Below are 19,533 nucleotides of genomic sequence, written 5' to 3'. Positions count from 1 at the left end.
TAGCTCCCGATTAATTCCTTGAATGCATCCCACTTCCAATTTGCTGTTGGTATCATCATCAGTTGGTCCCACTGTAGAGAAATTAAAAAAAATGTCTGAGACCACTGTAGTTACCTTTCCTTTCCTTTACCCCTGATGGTAATCATATCTTTAAGTAAATCCCACATTAGTACACTGTAATCACTGCCACCTAGTGGTTCCTCTATCTGCAAATTTTTAATACACGAATTATCTGGTTATCTGCTGATAACCAGATCAATAGCATTACCCTCTGTTTGCCTCTCGAACATGCTGCTGCAGAAAACAATCATCCAATAAATCCAGAAAAGTCTTGCTAGTGTGCAAGTGACAAGCCCACCAGTTCCAGTTAATATCTGGGAAGATAAAATCCCCCATTATAAGACATTCTGATTTACTGGCCCATTCTTATTTCTCTGTACAATTGTTCATTGAACTCATTCGAGCCATTAGGCCTATAACACACTCCTACTCTTATTTTTACTTTCCCAGTGCTTATGTCATACCAAACTGACTCAACGTTGCACTGTTCATCGATGTCAACAGGATGCACTTCCTTTGATTTTATGATTTTCTTAATTAACAGCATAACCCTTCCTATCCTGTCTATTCTTTCTGTACACATTGTACTCCTCAAATTCCAATTCTGCATTCCTAATATCTCTGTGACACTACGTCTCTGATATCCCAACGATATCTGCCTTTGATGTCTTGACCAGCACTTCATATTCATCAAATTTATTTACTATACTTCTAGCATTGGTGTAAATGCAAGTATACATGCACCTATTCTTATTCTTAGTTACCCTAACACATTGCATGCATTTATTTGTTTCATGATGACTACCATCAGTCTCTGAAACCCCCAACACCCCTCGCTCCAGGCCGCTACTCAGTCTAATAGAAGTAGTGCAAGAATCACCTTCACCTCTGCCTGCGTCTAATTTTAACTTTTTAATCTCAGAATCCCTTCCCCCAAGCTAGCAGTTTTGCGACCCACCTAAAGCTTTCCCGATAGCATCAGCAAACACTCTTGCACCCTTTCTATTTAAGTGTATCCCATCCCTGTAGAAGCAGTCTCTCCTGTTAACAAGCACAGACCACGCTGAAAAAAATTCTACCCTAACAGCCTTGCACAATCCCTCCAAAGCCGAATTGATTGACAAGGCTATCATATACTCCCTCCTATCGTGTCTGGGCAGAATTGCAGACACTTTCAAATTTAATCCTAACTCACGGCTTTTTTTCAACATCGACCTGTACTTGTTGAGTAAATCTGCAGCTCCTACTCTTAATGTCATTGGTGTCAACATGTACAACACGTTTGTGCCCATAAAAGATGCTCTACATCATCAACTTTTGCCCCTGGCAGATATAACCTGGTCCTGTTCCACCATCCTTTTTACACAATATATTACCCGTCTCCCTGACAGTAGAGTCACCAACAATAACTAACTCCTGTGGGACCAGCGCATAACCAAAAGAGAAGCCTCCAAAGATGAAGGGAAAAAATGAAATTGATGATATATTAATACTAAAATTATTGCCAATCATCCTAATAGGATACATTGATGTACGATGTCATGGGTTAGCACCATTCAGCACATCCGAATAATAAATAATAAACAAAAGTTATCTGTTTTGTTACTTGTCAGTAACAGGACCTAATAATAAGCCAATGGGTCTGGATAAAGAAATTGTAATAAAGTTGTAATGATTTATCCAAAATTTAGCACTTTACTGGCAGAATAACTGCTAACCTAACAGACAGTTATAAGAAAATAATAAAGAAATAAGAGAGAAAAATATAAAAAGAAGAGTATAAATAGTTTATGAGTAGAAGAGCGAAAAGTAATTTATAGGTAAAAGAGAGGAAAAATGGAAAAGAGGTAAAAATATACACAAATATATATATAAAGAATTAGAAGAACAAGAAAGAATATTTGAATATTTCGATATAACTTAGAATATGGTGTCTTTGCCTTGACGGCTGAGCGTCAACCACAAGGGTTGCAAGTAGAAACGGCAATAACGTGTCTCAATTTCTGATGTAAAATACAGGGGGGTCCCCGGTATCCGAGCCCCGCAGTTACGAGGATGTGAAAGTTAAAGAATTAAAACTTTTTTTTTTCCCTGAGAAAATTGACCAGTTTTTTTTTTTTTTTTTTTTTTTTTGTGAGAACGATCTTCTTCATGATCGTGCACCAAATGTTTAGCTTGAAGTTAAAGACATAACTAAATGCCACGACACAATTTTATCTGAAAAATTATGACAAAAAAAAACAAAAAAAAAACACGAACAACTTCTGGATTCATTATTTATTCGTACAACTGAAAAATAGTGCAACTTAAATAAACTTTACTTAACCTTACATTGTGTAACATATTATAATAAAAAATGTCTAATAAAATAATTTTCTCATTTTTCAGTTTCTTCATCCATTTTTTACTATGTACAAGTACGTGATAAACATTACTATATAATATCGGTGTAGACACACAATATCTACTCATCCTTCACAACGAGTTGCCCATGTATTGGACTAACTCGAATAAGTAACGCTTCACTTGCAATACCAGGGCATCTGAACCCACCTACCGATGAAAAGCCAACTAAATTTGAAACGGTGCCATCTGGGTGGTGGCGCCCACCGAGAATAAGTAACAATAGTCCTCTCTGTTAGTGAAGCTTTACTTATTCGAGGTAGTGCAATACATGGGCAACTCATTGTGAAGGATAAGCACAATATGAGATACAGATGAAATGATGCTTTTCACACCACTATCATAGTTTTTCTTTAAGAGTTGCCTATGGTGTATCTACACCGATATTATACAGATATAGAATCTTAAACTCTTAAAATATTATTCACAGTTGCATTTAGTTTTATTTAAATAATAAACATTACGAAAATTGGGCCTCGTTTTAAGTGGAATTTTTTGGAAGCAATTATCCTCGGATAACGAGGATCCCCTGTACATCCCAATAAAGGTACAGTCAAAGCATATGGAGAAAATTTAGCAAATATTTTGGTAAATTTTTGCTAAATTTACCAAAAACTAAAAATTAAAAATTTTGGTTAAAAATTTATGGAAACTGAAATAAACAAATGTAGAAAAAGGAGGGACGATTTATATAGATGGCATGTAGTTGACACAGTAGAGACCGCTAATTCATTTATTTCCTCCCTTCTATTTTTCTCTCTTCTACCTATAAACTATTTATACTCTTCTTCATATCTTTTTTTCTCTTCCTTTCTTTATTACTTTTTTTTATTTTAGCTTGCTTTTAGATTGCTGCCTTAGATTGCTTTTACCTACTTTCTTGCCTCCTTTTCCTCATATATATTTTACTTATTTTCTTACTTTTTTTTACCTCTTATAAATTTTTTATACTCTATATAAAATATATATATATTTTAATTTTATTTTATTATTATTATTTTTTGCGCTTATAAACCTTTTGAAAACGTTGAGTCACTGAATTACTTCGGTTAACGTCCGCGACTAATTTCCAATTCGTCGCAGAACCTCACCGGTCCATGGACCACGCTTTGAGTAGCAGTGCACTGTACACTAGCACACACCGTTCGGCCTGGTTGGCATGATGCATTGCCATCTGCCACTTGTTTGGAAAGGTCTGGGTTTGATTCCGTAACTACTGGAGGAATTGCTAAGGTACCCTTCATTCGAGAGGCTGTTTCCAGGCTTTGGATATAGGGTTTTTGCCGTGAGTATTCCTGGTTTTGAAGCTTTAAGTAAATCGGTCTTTAAGTAAATCGCACATGTAAATCGGCCCCGGTAACACTTCAACAGACATTATACAATTCTGGTGAAGAGGGCAAACTTATGGCGGTTAATACTAATACTGTAATATGTACTGTTCACTGAGTGGCCACATTATTATATGGCCCTATCTGACAGTGGGCAGGTCACAGGTTAGCCTCATAACAACCTGGATTCGTCAAAGCATGGACTCAACGAGGTGTCGATAGCCTGCCTCATAGCCTTGATCCTTGTTAACTCAATTTTTTCTCAGAGTTCTTATAAATTGGATGGTTGCGGATCTTTAATCCTAAGAGCTTGTTCCATTTAATCCCACAGATACAATTGGATTGAGGTTTGGTGACTAGGGAGACCACTGCAGTAGGCTGAATTCATTTTTATGTTCCTGGAAATAGTTCTATACAGTTCTATCCTTGTGACATGTCAAAAATTATGTAATATAAATTTGTGTGTGTGTGTGTGAGAGAGACATTTATCTATGTGTGTAATTTTATTATACTGTATATACACTGAGTGATCACTGAATTATGACCTTTTGCCCCCAGTACAGCAGTTATCCGAAGTAGCTTTGATTCAACAAGATGTTGGAAGCGTTCAGGAGGTATGGCCAACCAAGCTGTCAGCAATGCAGGTATGGAGGTGATTGGTGTATCCAGACACCTGATATGCCTTTTCATAGTGTCCCACAAGTGCTCTATGGGATTGATATCCGGGGAATTCGGAAGCCAGTCGGTATGCTGGAAGTTAGAACTGTGTTCCTCAAACCATTCCTGCAACTAGTGCCCGATGGCTCGGCGCATTGTCATCTTGGAAGACACCATCGCCATTCGGGAAAACGTGTAACATAGCGGGGTTTACACAGTCAGCAAGCAGTTGACGATAGCGGAGACCACTGATACGTTGATACACGTGCACCAGGGGTCCAAGTTCCTGCCAGTGAAACATGCCTCACACCATACAGCCGCCTCCATCTGCCTGCACTTTTGATACCAAGCATGATGGATGAAGGGCCTCAAGTTTTTGACGCCAAATCCGTACACGACCATCCACGGTGTGGAGTAAATAACGTGACTCATCCGACCAGCACACCTTCCAGTTTTCTAACGTCAACTTGCATGCTCTTTGCACCAGGCGAGTCTTTTACGATGATGAACCTTGGTTAGGAGAGGATGCCGTTGGGGTCGTGCTGGTATAGCCCATACGGGCGAGCGTGCGACGCATGGTCATGCCAGATATTGTTCCGGGTTGGCCCATGTTGTATTGGGTAGTCAGATCTTCAACAGTGCTGCGCCTGTTCGCCTGTACGAGTTGTCGGACCCGGCGTTCACTTCTAAAATCAACCGTTCGCTGACCTTTGCAGTTTTACCTTCAGGTCGTTTGACCATTTTGACGCTAGTCCTGGTACACTTTAACAACGGCGGCTCTCGAATACCCCCACCAGTTCAGCTGTTTAGGAAATCGAGGCACCAGCTCGTCGAGCACCCACAATCTGTCCTTTATCAAAGTCCGATAAATCCTTCCTTTTACCCATCACGCTCGGAATTTTACTACCTACTGAACCACTGACATCTTATCTATGCTACGTAGGTCGACTAACTGCGCACTCTCGTACCTCACGTGGTCAATTGGTCGCATTCAGTTTTCATAGCGGTGGTCATAATTCAGTGATCACTCAGTGTATATCTGTGTGCATATATATAATTGAAACAAACTTCGTATAGATCAAGAGTTAATTAATTAATTAATTAATTAATAATTAATTAATTAATTAATAATAAAGTAAAGGTATTATTCTGTTAAAACACTGCATCAGGATAACACTCCACCGGATACACTGCAACCATGAAAGTGTGCGCCTGGTGGAAAACAGTTTCCAGATAACTCGTGTCATACTGTTTTCGCTATATTACAGTCCTCCTATCAGCGTGATGCAGCAGAAACCAGTATGCATCAGATTAGGCAACGTTCTTTCACTTCTGCCTTTCCATAGTGTCCCACAAGTGCTCTATGGGATTGATATCCGGGGAGTTCGGAGGCCAGTCGATATGCTGGAAGACGAATTCTTGAGCCCACTCTAACGGTACCTTTTTTTTTTTCAGATAGGAGTGGAACTTGATTTGATCATCAGCGGTGACGCCTATTCATGATAAGGTACGATGAATTATGTGTTCTAAAATGCCTCTTTCATTACAACTATCGGGATGTTATTGCTATTAAAATGGTTAGTGGCGAAACTACCATACTGCCAGGTCCACTACGACTGATCTTAAAAAATTATATCAAACCAACCGTCAGGCTGGTTTAGTATGATTTTTTTAGGACCATGTGGGGCAATCGGTAACCAGACGGAAATGGGGGCTTAGAATTTATAGTTTCACTTCTGAAAATGCAAGGAACCGAAGCTATTCTCTATCTACCAAAAACCCAAAAACAAACAAACAAACAAACAAACAAAAAAAAAAACTCATGTTATTCCAGTCGTGAAAACGTTGCTATCCAATTCTTCCTTGAATTTTGCTAAACTCGCTGCTTTGGCAACACTTACAGGAACTTTTCCAACGTTCCATTAGCTGAATGTGGTTTTCAACCGGGGTGCCGCGGCACCACTAGGGTCCCGCAACAACATTCTTGGGGTGCCGTGTAATTTCGGTTTAAGTTACTTAAAGTTATAATTTTATTTTATATTTTTTTGAAATTTGTACATTTATTTCATTATAAAAAGGTGTACAGTATCCATTGTACCGTATCTTTTTAATTTTGTAGTGATCTATAATTGATCTTTATTTAGTACATCTATATAAAAAATAAAATTATTATATAGGTATATATTAAAAGGTCGAAAACCACTGTGTTAGGTATTTCTTTTGGCCTAGGGGTGCCGTGAAAAAATTACTGGGACACTAAGGGCGCCATGAACCGAGAAAGTTTGGGAACCTCTGACAATCTTTTCTCAGACAATTATTTTCTCATTCATTTCACTAATTCCCCAATCAGTTCTTCCCTAAGGTGTATAGTTGCTAAGTTTTTTGCAGACGACATCTAAGTCGTTTTTTATAGCGATAATGCTTTCCTTTTCACCAATCTAATGATACTAAATGCAGATTATTGCGCTTGGGGAACAGAAAAATGGCAGGACAGTTTAAGGAAAGAGGAATTAAAGGATGTCCGGGATGAGAAAGACTTGAGGATTACAATAAAGAAAGACAAGACATTCAATATACTGTGTAAGTAGACAGCAAGAAGGGCACATGGTGTTTCAGTTATGATTTATCGGAACCGTGCAAGCAGACAGAAGAAGGTCATTGTTCCTCTCTATAAGCCGATGGTGCGACCTTCCCTAGAGGTTCTATATCTAAAGAAATATTTAGAACCTCTAAGGAGGGTGCAAAGAAGGTTACCCCCAGCACATTATTGAGAGAGGTTTAAGAGGTAGGAGTAATAGTCGCAGAGATGCTTTTACATCTGCTGCCACTGCATACATGGTCAGGAGCGAGAGTGCATAACATGCGTTCCTTGAGTGGACCGGGGTTCAAGCCCGTGACTACTAAATACGATAAATATTTTTGTATTGACGATTTATTGTAAACTCTACTGACTTGGTTGTCGTGCCGGAGTATTATTGTAGTATTAATTATAGTAAATAATTAAGTATTATTTACTATAAACTTTAGCTGCCATTTTTCAGCCCATACTTGCAAGCAGCCTAAATCCTTTTGAAGCAGTATAGTGTGGTTAAATGATTAACACCCTCCCACCCTTTAAAGACATTAGCAAACTTTGACAACTTCTTCCCTACTTCTTCATACCTTGCCCGTGGCATATTGGTTATAATCACCTCTCCCTTCACCTGGTGCAAAAGGTCCCGAGGCGCAAGGAATTTTTATAAGCTCCTTCACAACTCAGCTGTCGGTTTCAGGCGAAGTTTATATGGTCTTTTCTTTTCTTTTCTTTTTTTTTTTTTTTTTTTCCTGGAAACTCGTGTTTTTCGTCCAGAAAACCAGCAGACCGATCGAAGAATACGTGCAGTTACAGACAGAATATAATTATCCCTCATAGCTTTAGTCGCTTTGGCGCTTAAACACTTGCGTATTTCTTCATCAATATCATATAAGAAGATAAGAAACAAGAGAGGTCTTGGCTTGAGCAGCCCCACTTGTTGTTCCAGTCCATCTGCGCGGTAGCACAGTGGGATCGTTACCATCCTCCCCACACCGGGTAGAAAAGGCCCGGGTTCGAATCCCGTTGATGACGCGAGGAACTTTAGTGGGCTTTTTTCACTCCGTAGCTGAGTTAGTCGGTCTCAGGCGTAGATAGCAAGATTCCCCCCCCCCCGAAACTGGAGTTTTTCGTCCAGCAAACAGGCAAATCGACCAGAGAACACACGCAATTTACAGACAAAATAAATATATGGGTAGATGTAATCATTTACAGGGGACCCTCATTTGTTTTTTTTTTTTTTTTTTTGTTGTTGTTCCATTCCTCCGTGGCTGAGTTAGTCGGTCTAAGGCATAGATAGCAAGGTTTTTTTCTTCCAGCAAAACAGGCAGATCGACCAGAGGACACACGAAATTTACAGACACAATACATATATGAATATATGGGAGAAATTCTGGGTAACCCTAAAATATAATTGTTGTTGGTTGGTTGGTTTATTTTTATTCCAGTCACGCTGAAGAATACCCATTTCTGACCACTCTGTTTCCTATCCTACATGCAATTTCTAATTCACTAATGGGTTTCCTTGTTATCCTGACCTGCTTTAGTTTACACCATAACTGCTCATGAGGAACTGTATCAAAAGCCTTACTAAAATCTAGGTATATAATGCCAAAATTGTTTCTCACATCCACTTGCTTCATAATATCATAGTAAGATCTTCCCTTCACGAAACCGTGCTGAGACCTATTCTTTAACCACAGATTCCATAATTTTACCAACATAGGAGTAAACCTCCATAGTTTATAGTTGCCCATCACTCTTTTGGCTCTTCGTTTATGAACTGGGCAACACTGATACTTCTCCAGTCTAAAGGAACAGTCCCTGGATCTAAAGATTTAATTCAAATTACTAATGGCTAGATGCAATCATCTCCCCTCTTTTTCACTATAATAGGATACACCCAGGGACTGATATTTTTTTGTTGTTCCAGTCCTCCGTGGCTGAGTTAGTCGGTCTAAGGCATAGATATAGGTTCTTAGGGATCCATGGCTGGCGTTCTTAGTTGGTCCCTTTTAGATATAATGTGCATGGCACAATCAGTTAAATCAATGTGGGTCACTTCCTGAATAATATAATCGGTCAATTAAGAGGAGCGATTAGCTCCTCTCTTACTAATATTCCATTTGTTATTGTTAGTAAAGATGTCACAATGTCGATACATAATACGTATTTTGGGAACATATACTGAGTGATTACTGAATTATGACCACCCCTATGAAAACTGAATTTGAGACCCGTTGACAACGTGAGGTACGAGATGCGCAGTTAGTCGACCTACGTAGCATAGATAAGGTGCCAATGGTTCAGTAGGTAGTAAAATTCCGAGCCTGATGGGCAAAAGGAAGAATTTATAGGAGACTTTGATAAAGGACAGATTGTGGGAGTTCGACGAGCTGGTGCCTTGATTTCCCTAACGGCTGAACTGGTGGGGTGTTTCAGAGCCGCCGTTGTTAAAGTGCACCAGGACTGGCGTCAAAATGGTCAAATAACGACCCGACGGCAAAACTGCAAAGGTTGGCAAAAGGTTGGTGTTAGAGATGAGAGCCCGGTCTGATGACTCGTACAGGCGAACAGGCGCAGCACTGTTGAAGAGTTGACTACCCAATACAACATGGGCCAACCCTGAACAATATCTGGCATGACCATGTGTCTCACGCTTTCCCGTATGGGCTATACCAGCAGACGAATCCTACGGCATCCTCTCCTAACCATGGTTCATCGGCGTAAAAGACTCGCTTGATGCAAAGAGCATGCAAGTTGGACATTAGGAGACTGGAAGGTGTGCTGGTCGGATGAGTCACGTTATTTACTCCACACCGTGGATGGTCGTGTACGGATTTGGCGTCAAAAACTTGAGGCCCTTCATCCATCATGCTTGGTATCAAAAGTGCAGGCAGATGGAGGCGGTTGTATTGTGTGGAACATGTTTCACTGGCAGGAACGCGAACCCCTGGTGCATGTGGAACAACGTATCAGTGGTCTCCGCTATCGTGAACTGCTTGGTGACTGTGTACATACCGCTATGTTACACTTTTGCCCGAATGGCGATGGTGTTTTCCAAGAGGACAATGCGCCGAGCCATCGGGCACTTGATGTGCAGGAACGGTTTGAGGAACACAGTTTTGACTTCCAGCATATCGATTAGCCTCCGAACTCCCCCGATATCAATCCCATAGAGCACTTGTGGGACACAATGGAAAGGCATATCAGGCGTCTGGATACATCAATCACCTCCATACCTGCATTGCTAGCCGCATTACACACATTTCGGTTCGCCATACCTCCCGAACGCTTCCGATATCTTGTTGAATCAATGCCACGTCAGATAGCTGCTGTAAAGGAGGATCTACGAAGTATTAGGTAGGTGGTCATAATTCAGTGATCATTCAGGGTATTTTAGAACGTCGTTCAAACTTTGTTAGTCTATGAAAAGTGGCAACTTGGTTCTAGCAGGGTCGTGTCAGAGCAAGTGCAGTATCCACTACCACTAACATTCTAATCGTGAAAGCCTCGCAATCTGCTTCAAGGTTATAATAACCGTTAAAAATTTGAATGTCAGGAATGTCTGTATGTACTGTATGTAAATAATAAATAAAAAAACGTTTTAAAAATTAATAATAATACCCTAACAAAAAAAGAATAAATTAGGTATTTGGGATGCACCATCCTTCCCTTCGGCTTTATACTCTCTCTCTTTCTCAATCTCAGTAGCTTGTCGAATAGGTGCTTCTCTGATATCATTATGTCGCGTATTTTACAACGGCTCAACTCAGCTTTAGTGTTCCTCCTTGTCACTAATGTGGTTTCAATAGCAAAGATAGCTGCATTGTTAATGCATCTATGTTTGTTGCTGGGTTTTAGGCGCATCAGCAACTCAGGCCATATTGCGTCGTATATATTGTTTGCAAATTGCGTGTGTTCTGTGGTCGATTTACTGTTTGGTGGACGAAAAATCCGAGTTTCCGGGAGAAAAAATATTCTCCCTGACATACTCGGCCACGTTGTGGAAAAGGCCCATAAAAATTGCTCACGTCACCGACTGGATTCGAACGCAGGTCTTTTCCACCTTTTGTGGGGAGGACGATAATTATGCCAACTGTGCTACCCACGAGGGCAGATAGTTGCGAAATACCTATTCAGTTCGACCGACTTGCGACAGGATTTTCGATTAAACCACCACTTTAATCTTGCAAGGGCTTATCGAATTTACGTTCTGCTTCTTTGCCTTCATGTATGGGTAGAAATCCTTTTCGCCGTACTTGGCTTTCTTCGCCAACGATATTTCCTACTCATATTTTGCAAGTTCGGGAATTGAACTAATATTTGGGAAATTAAGCCTACCGTCTATTCAGATCTGTTCAGATGATTTCCTTTGGAGTAGGTTTCTTTGACACTATACATACCAACTGAACGCTTCTGCAACTTCTGATAGTATTCCTGATGGGATTCTTTTGGAATTGCTAATAGCCGTGTCGCTCTCTGAATTATTTCCTTAGTAGTTTCAGATCTGTACCTTTCAATGAGGCTTTAAGCTTCGGAAACAAAAAAAAAGGGGGGGGGGAAATCACAGTTTGTGAAATCAGTGAATATGGCAGATGGGAGACCACAGTAATGGAGTGCTTCGCAAGAAATTCTTGAATGAAAAGCCCCTAGTGTGCAGGGGCGTTGTTATAATGTAAGCACGTTTTCTTTGAACAGCATCGCACAGTCACCGTAGAACTGTTTTTTAGTATTCCTGGTTCACTGTTTGATCATGCAGGACAAATTCATAATGAATTTTGAGTCAGAAAATACGATAAGCATGGCCGTCATATTTGAGATTGTTTTGCTTGTTTAGGACTTGGAGAGGACTGGGCCTTTTTTGCGGGTCATTGTCATGCATCTATGATTCGTTCCATCACAAATGATGGAACGAACAAAGTGCAGGTCAGCTGCAACACTTTGACGAAGATCCTGACATGAGAGAACTCGCTGCTATCTCTCTCTGCAGGCGAATGCGAAATTGAGAATGCGAAGCTCCAACCTGGCTGAAATGTTTTGCATTCCCAAATCTGGTGTAAAACTGATTGACACGTCCAATAAACATACCAGTTTCATTCCACTTCTCAAATAGTTAAAGATCGATAACTCGTGATTAGATGATAAATACGAGCGATTGGATTACTGGTTTTTTGAAGTTATAGGGCCGGCAGAGCAAAGGTCATCTTCGACAGACAAGTGGTCTGTCGAAGATTCAGTTGACTTATCTGCTCTACATTTGGAACCATTGAAAAGTCTTCGAACGGCACATAACGTCTTCTTCGATAGCTGTTTTTATCATTTTTGGGTTTCACTTGCACTTTTCCCTAATTTGAAACAAAATTTGTGGAAAATTCGCTGCTTAATAAAAGTATTCATTTTAAAATGAAAAGAACACATAAAACACCTTGTTTTCTCTGTGAGTTGTTTCCGACTGACTGCAGATAAATGGATGATGCACACGTTACGATAAGTCGCAACTCACTACAACACTTCATTTTCAAGTTAAAAAAATCAAACTTTACAAAATTGAACTTTTTTTTATCACATCTCTTATAGTTATGAACCATGGTCACGCGATATACTGTAACTGTGGCAGCACTTTTACTTTTGCTCATTAAGTCCTTTCTTCTCACTTCCCACCTTGGCACTGCTTTTGCAGTACAATGAAAGGACAGAATTCATGGGATGCCTGGTTCCTGGGAAACTCGACGCTGTCAGCCCCTCCCTAGTGGACGAACCCACCGCTTGGCAGGTATATAGGTACACTGCATTCACTTAGACGGTAATTCGTATTACCGTCTAAGTATTCTTCTCACTTCCCACCTTGGCACTGCTTTTGCAGTACAGTGAAAGGACAGAATTCATGGGATGCCTGGTTCCTGGGAAACTCGTCTAAGTATTCACTTAGACGGTAATTCGTATTACCGTCGGTTACCTCGCCACGGATAAACGTGGCGAGGTAACCGACTTTGAAAAAGGGATGCATGGGTCACTCTATCGCCGAGGTGGTACAGAAATTTCACTATTCCCATTCGACAGTATCAAGAGTGTATCGAGAATAGCCATTTCTGCAATAACATCTCATCGCGGACAGCGCTGTGGGCGGAGAAAAGTGGTGGTTGAACGTGGCCGTCGACGTCTGTCTTGCATTGTTTCAGCCAACCAGAGAGCGACAGTGGCACAAATCACCGCCGACTTCAACGAGGGAGGTGCCAGAAAAGTCTCCATCGAGATCATCGGGCGATCATTAGCCGCAATGCGTTACGAAAGTCGCCGACCCAAGTCCCATTGCTAACACCACGACACAGGACTCTACACCACAACTGGGCGAAAGAACATCGACACTGGACCTTGGATGATTGGAGATGGGTTTCCTGGTCCGATGAGTCTCGTCTCCAGTTATTTCTAGCGGACGGGAGGGTGCGTATCTGGCGGAAACCGCATGAAGCTATGCACCCGTCATGTCAACAAGGAACTATTCAGGCTGGTGGATGATTGGTAATGGTTTGAGGTGTGTTCAACTGGCACACGTTGGGGCCTCTGGTACGTCTAGACGCATCTCTGAACGGTCCAGGTTACGTGGCCATCTTTGCAGCCCATCTGCCTCCCTTCATGGCCACCGTGCACCCACAAGGCATTGGACTCTTCCAGGAGGACAATGCGCCTCCCCACAGAACCGTGGCGAATAGAACGTGGTTCGAAGAGCATTCCGCAGGTTTTACCACCGTGGAATAGCCTCCCCGTTCACCGGACATGAACCCTGTGAGCATCTTTGGGATGCTGTGGTCCATTCGAGCTTTGGATCCTCCACCCAGGAATGCGACGGAATTATGGACATCGGTGCAGCAAGCATGGATGGAAATACCTGTGAAACGGTTTTGTGAACTTGTGCGTGACTACCCTTATCCGGGAGATAGATAGGCCTAACAGTTACTAGGAAGGTATCCCACGATTTCTCTCCACTTAGTGTACTTCGGATGTGTTTATGGGCTCTAATATAAATCCTTTAAACACTTCCCATAATGCATTAGTATCAAATAGCGTACAGTAAGAACGGTATTTGATAGTAATATGTTTCTTATGTGTTTAGGTGGACTTATGTGTTTCTAGAGCTCTAGAAATACATAAGCCCACCGAGTTCATCTTCCTGTAATGAAAGCGCAACCATTTCCCTTTGATCATAGAAATTTTTTTAGGTATAAACCGTTTTATGATATTATAATCATTTTCTTCGCTGTCGGTTACTGAACTGTCATATTTTTGATACTGCTTTAATCCTTGTTGAGAACTAGGTCAAGGATATTTAATCGATTTTCGCTTTCGCTATCGTGTTGAAATGAATAACAGCCATCTTGCTGGTGTTGTTTGTGTTTTTATGTCGCAAAAGCTGCTTCGGCTATATTGCGCCTGTTCAAGTTTTACTACTACCGGTCAATCATCTAACTAATTCAGTAGACTAATCCCACTATGTACACTGCATGTCCACAATTCCTAGTCTATAAGACAGAAATTAAAGTCGCCCGTAATGATGCACTCTCTCTCTCTCTCTCTCTCTTACTTTACCACTCAAGTTGCCTAAAGAAAATTTTATCTTAATCGTTGTATTGCTTGGACTGTAACGCATCCTATCATCTTTCCTTTACCACTAAAAATCTCACACCGCACGGACTCGACTTCTGCTTGGATTTGATTAGGCTCTGCAAACCTTGTTTCTTTTCTTCGCATTATTCATATGTATTACTAAATTATCTCAATATGTATCTCGAATAACAAAAATTCATCAATTTGAAGTACAATAAATTTATTACAGTGACTTCAAAGAATAATAGCGTGTAACTCTAATTTAAAACCTTCTGGAAATTTTTTCTTTCAGGTAGCTTTTGATGAGTAACATAATCCCTCACCCCCTTCACTCCCCGCTATCTCTCTCTTGAACACACTACACCCCCAAAATGAAATTCATTATTTCATTTCTCCAAAATGGTGTCATTATTATTATTATTATTATTATTATTAGCTACATGGTGCAAGGGAGCCTGAAGCTTATGCTGCACCAGCCAAAAAAAAAAAAAAAAAAAAATTCCTGAGTTACCCTGAGAGAGAGAGAGAGAGAGAGAGAGAGAGAGAGAGAGAGAGAGAGAGAGAGAGAGAGAGAGAGAGAGAGAGAAGGGAATCACCAAGAAAGAGAAGAATGATGATATCCAGCTCAGGACCCTGAGTGTGTCAAGCCCATACTCACCAGATGTGAACCCTTGGGGTAATTTCATTTCGGAATTTAATCTGAAATCTCATTGTTCCGTTATTTATTACAAAATTATATCACTTTACGTGGTATAAAAATAAATTCACTGTTTAAAGTACAGTACAATAAATTTATTTCAGTGACTTATGATAGCTCTTTTTTGTCACAAGAGTTGAAAACACTAGAGGAAACACGTAGCTAACAAATTTTGAGCTTCTGGATGAAGTGAGTTAATCATTAAAAATATGACCCATTCCGGTCTTTAGAAAGGCAGTTGCCTGTTGGAATATTATCATGGGTCACATAATGCTTGAAGTCGCTCTTCTAAATGCGTTTTATGTTTGGCCGAGCCTAACTTCTCTATAAGACATAATATTCCAACAGGCATAATTGCTTTCTAGCGACCGGAATGGATCATATTTTTAATGAAAAAGGGGGTTGGATTCGAATCCCGCTAATGACACAAGGAATTTTTATGGACGTATTTTCGTAATGTGGCTGAGTTAGCATTAGCATTAGTAGAGGCATATGATGCAATAAAGCTAGCTTATACTATATAGCATCATCCATAAGAGAAAAAAAAAACCCTCCTCATTTCATCCATCCATTCACTCCAAATGCTTGTCTAGTTCTGCTTTGAACTTATTTAAGTTGTCGACCTCCACTAAAACAGATGGAAGTTTGTTCCAACTATCACCCACCCGCTGGCTAAAGGCAAATTTCCGCACATCTATTCTACAATTGTCTTTCAAAGGTGAGTATTCTGAGCAAGAGGAAGAATCCCATCAGCATTGAGTTTGCCCAAACAATTCAACCTATACAACTCGATCAGATCACCTCGTAGGTGCTTATTCTCGACGCTGCAATTTGCAGAACTTAAGCCTTTCTTGGTAACAGCAACCCTTTCTTCCATTTACCAATCTCGTTGTCCTTCTCTGTACTCGTTCCAGCAGCTCTACGTCCTTCCTAAAATGAAGCCTCCAGATGTATATGCAGTACTCAAGTTATGCATTATAGCCACAGTTGCTGATGCACCAACAAACTCAATAACAAGTACTCAAGGTGTGGCCTGACCATTGTCTTATACAGGGGGGGGCATCACCTTATCCCAGCTAGCAAAATTCCTGTATATCATTGACAAGACACCATGAGCTACTCTTGAGCCTGTCTACACTGCCCAGAAAATTCATATCTGACTGCACAATTACCGCCAGGTCCTTTTCATTCTCCACTACCCTGAGTGTAGTACCACACAGCTGGTACGTTATTCTGGGGTTACTGTTACCCATATTTAGTACTTTACATTTGTCAATGTTAAATTTCAGTTACCACCTTTCAGCCTACCTGCTCAACTTTTCCAGATCCTGTTGCAGTACTGTATAGTCATTACTGCCACCCTTCGTATTGTCTGAAAACTTGGTCATTACCCTGATATACCTCCATCAATATCATTCATAAATGCAGAAATCAACAAGGGGCCAACACGGAACCCTGCTCGACTCCACTAATAACATTAGTCCACGAAGGGCAGTGTCCATTGATTACCACTCTCTGTCTTCTCCCACTCAGCCATTCCTTTATCCATTGCCCTTAATGCCATACTGCTCACATACAAATTTGTCAGACAAGACTTCCCCTTAACAAATCCATGCTGTGTCTGAATTATTACTACAGTCTTGTCTAGATGATACTGCAGTGCTTCTTTAACCAGTGACTTCAATATTTTCCCTGGAACAGGTTAACTAACAGACAGGTCTCTAAATGCTCGTGTAACCGTTTGATTCCCCCCCCCCCTTTGTGAATTGGGGAGACACATTTGCTCATCTCCAGTCCATCGGGACCCCCCCCCCCTTGAGTCCAAGGAAGCTTTCATAATTATGGCTGCCGGTTTGCTTACTTGCTTCGCTGCCTCCTTTAATATAACTGGATAAATCCCATTCCCTCAAGTACCTTTCTTATGTTCAACTTCAATAATTTCTTCTCCACTTTGCTGTCAGTTATTAAAAAATAATTTAGCTCCTTTTCTAGAGTTTGATAAGCTTCTGGCCTTCACATTCCTACAGACTTCCTCATATGTGAATGTATATGCAAAATACTCATTCGGTTTGTGAGCTAGGATCATCACTAATCGAACCATATCGATATCAAGTGAACCAATCTGATTCATCCCTCTCCAACAGTTTCTTAAGTAAAGGGGTCTTTGCTGTTTTTCTCTGCATCCTTTGCCTAAGGTTTCTCATAAACTACCTTCGTTTGCCTAAACTCCTTTGTGACTTGATTAGAGACTAGCTTATATATATCTATTATAGTCTTCTGTGTCACCTGATAATTTATATGTATCCCATGCATTTTTCTTCTCTGCCACGAGTCTCAACCTCTAACAGTATTTCTTATTTGGCAAAGGCATAATAGGTTCCAAGATTACTTCCTTGAATGCTTCACATTTAGAATTTGGTATTGGTAACATCATCAGTTGGTTCTATTGTACAGAATTTAAAAACTGTCTGTGACCACTGTGCTCACCTTTAGGAAAGCAAAAACCCTTTCCTTTACCTCCGATGGTAATTACGTCTTTAAGTAAATCCAAAATCGGCACACTGTGATCACTGTCACCTAGTGCTTCCTTTATCTGCAGATTCTTAATGCATGAAGAATCACTGCTGATAATCAGATCAAGGGCATTACTCCCTCTGGTTGCCCCTCGAACATGTTGCTGTAGAAAACAATCCTCCAATAAATCCACAAAAGCCTTGCTAGCGTGCGAGTGACCAATCTACAAGTTCCAGTCAATATCTGGAAAGTTAAAATCCATCCCCCATTATAAGACAATCTGATTTACTGTCCCGCTCTTAATTCTTTGTACAGTTGTTCATTGTACTCAGAGTCGTTAGACCTATACCACAGTCCTACTCTCAATTTTCCGTTTCCAGTGCTTATGTCGCACCAAACTGACTCAACATTGCACTGTCCACCCATGTCAGCTGGATGCACTTCCTTAGATTTTATGCGTTTCTTAACTAACAGCATAACCCCTCCTTCTTTCCTATTCTGTCTATCTTTTCTGTACACATTGTAATCCCCAAATTCCAATTCTTCATTTCTTATATGTATGCGACAATACGTCTCTGATGTCCGAACCATATCTGCCTTTGATGTCGTGATCAGCACCTCAAATTCATAAATTCATCAAATTTATTTACTAAACTCCTAGCATTGGTGTACATCAGGGTCGGCAACCTGTGGCTCGCGTGCCGCATGTTGCTCTTTAACTTTTAGCCCACTTGAAGCAAAGTTTGAAATGGAGTTAGAGGACTTAAAAATCAAGGACATGTGGAGTGCAAGACTAAAATGGCTTAAAACTGAAATTGAGGATTTGGAGAGGCAAAGGCTGCCCTTGCAATTCTACATAAATGGATGCCGAGAGATGAGTTGAAAAATCAAGACCAAATTGTTTTCGATGCGTGGTGTAGCTTAACAGACATATCGATTTTAAAATATTTGCGTTTGGGCTTCTCTCAGTTTTTGGTTCTACGAATTTCTGCGGGCATATATTTTCGAACATGAACTATATTAAAAAATAAATGAAGAAACCGTCTGAACAATGCGAGTCTCTCAGCATGCTTAAAGATGAAAATTACGGCACACTTCCCTGATGTTGAGAGGCTCGCTCAAGAAATTCAGCAGCAAAAGTCACATTAACTAGAATTTTATTAATAAATAATATTTCAAAATATATATATATTTTTAATAAAACACCTTCCCACTCTATTCCATTTCTTAAAAATCCCCCTCCTAGCTTGAGCTGAAATGCGGCTCTTTGGATTCTTTTTTCTTTTCTTTTTTTTTTTTATTAGATCAAAAATGGCTCTTCACTTAAAAAGGTTGTTGACCACTGGTGTACATGCAAGTATATATGCACCTGTTCCTACTCTTAGTTATCCTAACGCAACCCATGTATTTACTTGTTCCATGATGACTCCCAGCAGTCCTGGAAATCCCTAGCACCTTGCTTTCAGGCTGCTGCTCATTCTAATAGAAGCAGTGCAAGAATCCCTTTTACCTCTGCCTGCTGTTAATATATTAATCTGTGAATCCCCCCCCCCAAACTAGAAGTTTTCCGACCCACCTAACGCAGCCTCGATAGCATCAGCAAACACTCTTGCACCCTTTCTATTTAAGTGTATCCCATCCCTCTAGAAGCAGTCTCTCCTGTTAACAAGCACAGACTACGCTGAAAAAAATTCTAG

General features: G+C 40.4%; 1 protein-coding gene across 1 annotated transcript in view; it reads left to right on the top strand.

The window, feature by feature from the left end:
- The window catches only part of LOC150081577 (protein FAM13A-like), a 183,577-nt gene that overhangs the window by 3,407 nt on the left and 160,637 nt on the right, over positions 1–19,533 (top strand). The window lies entirely within an intron of this gene.

This window comes from Mastigoproctus giganteus, chromosome 8 (genome assembly GCF_048544385.1).
Source record: "Mastigoproctus giganteus isolate SK-2022 chromosome 8, ASM4854438v1, whole genome shotgun sequence".
Lineage (NCBI taxonomy): Eukaryota > Metazoa > Arthropoda > Arachnida > Uropygi > Thelyphonidae > Mastigoproctus > Mastigoproctus giganteus.
The sequence above is the reverse complement of the archived record's forward strand: the minus strand, read 5'-3'. Positions and strand labels throughout refer to the sequence as shown.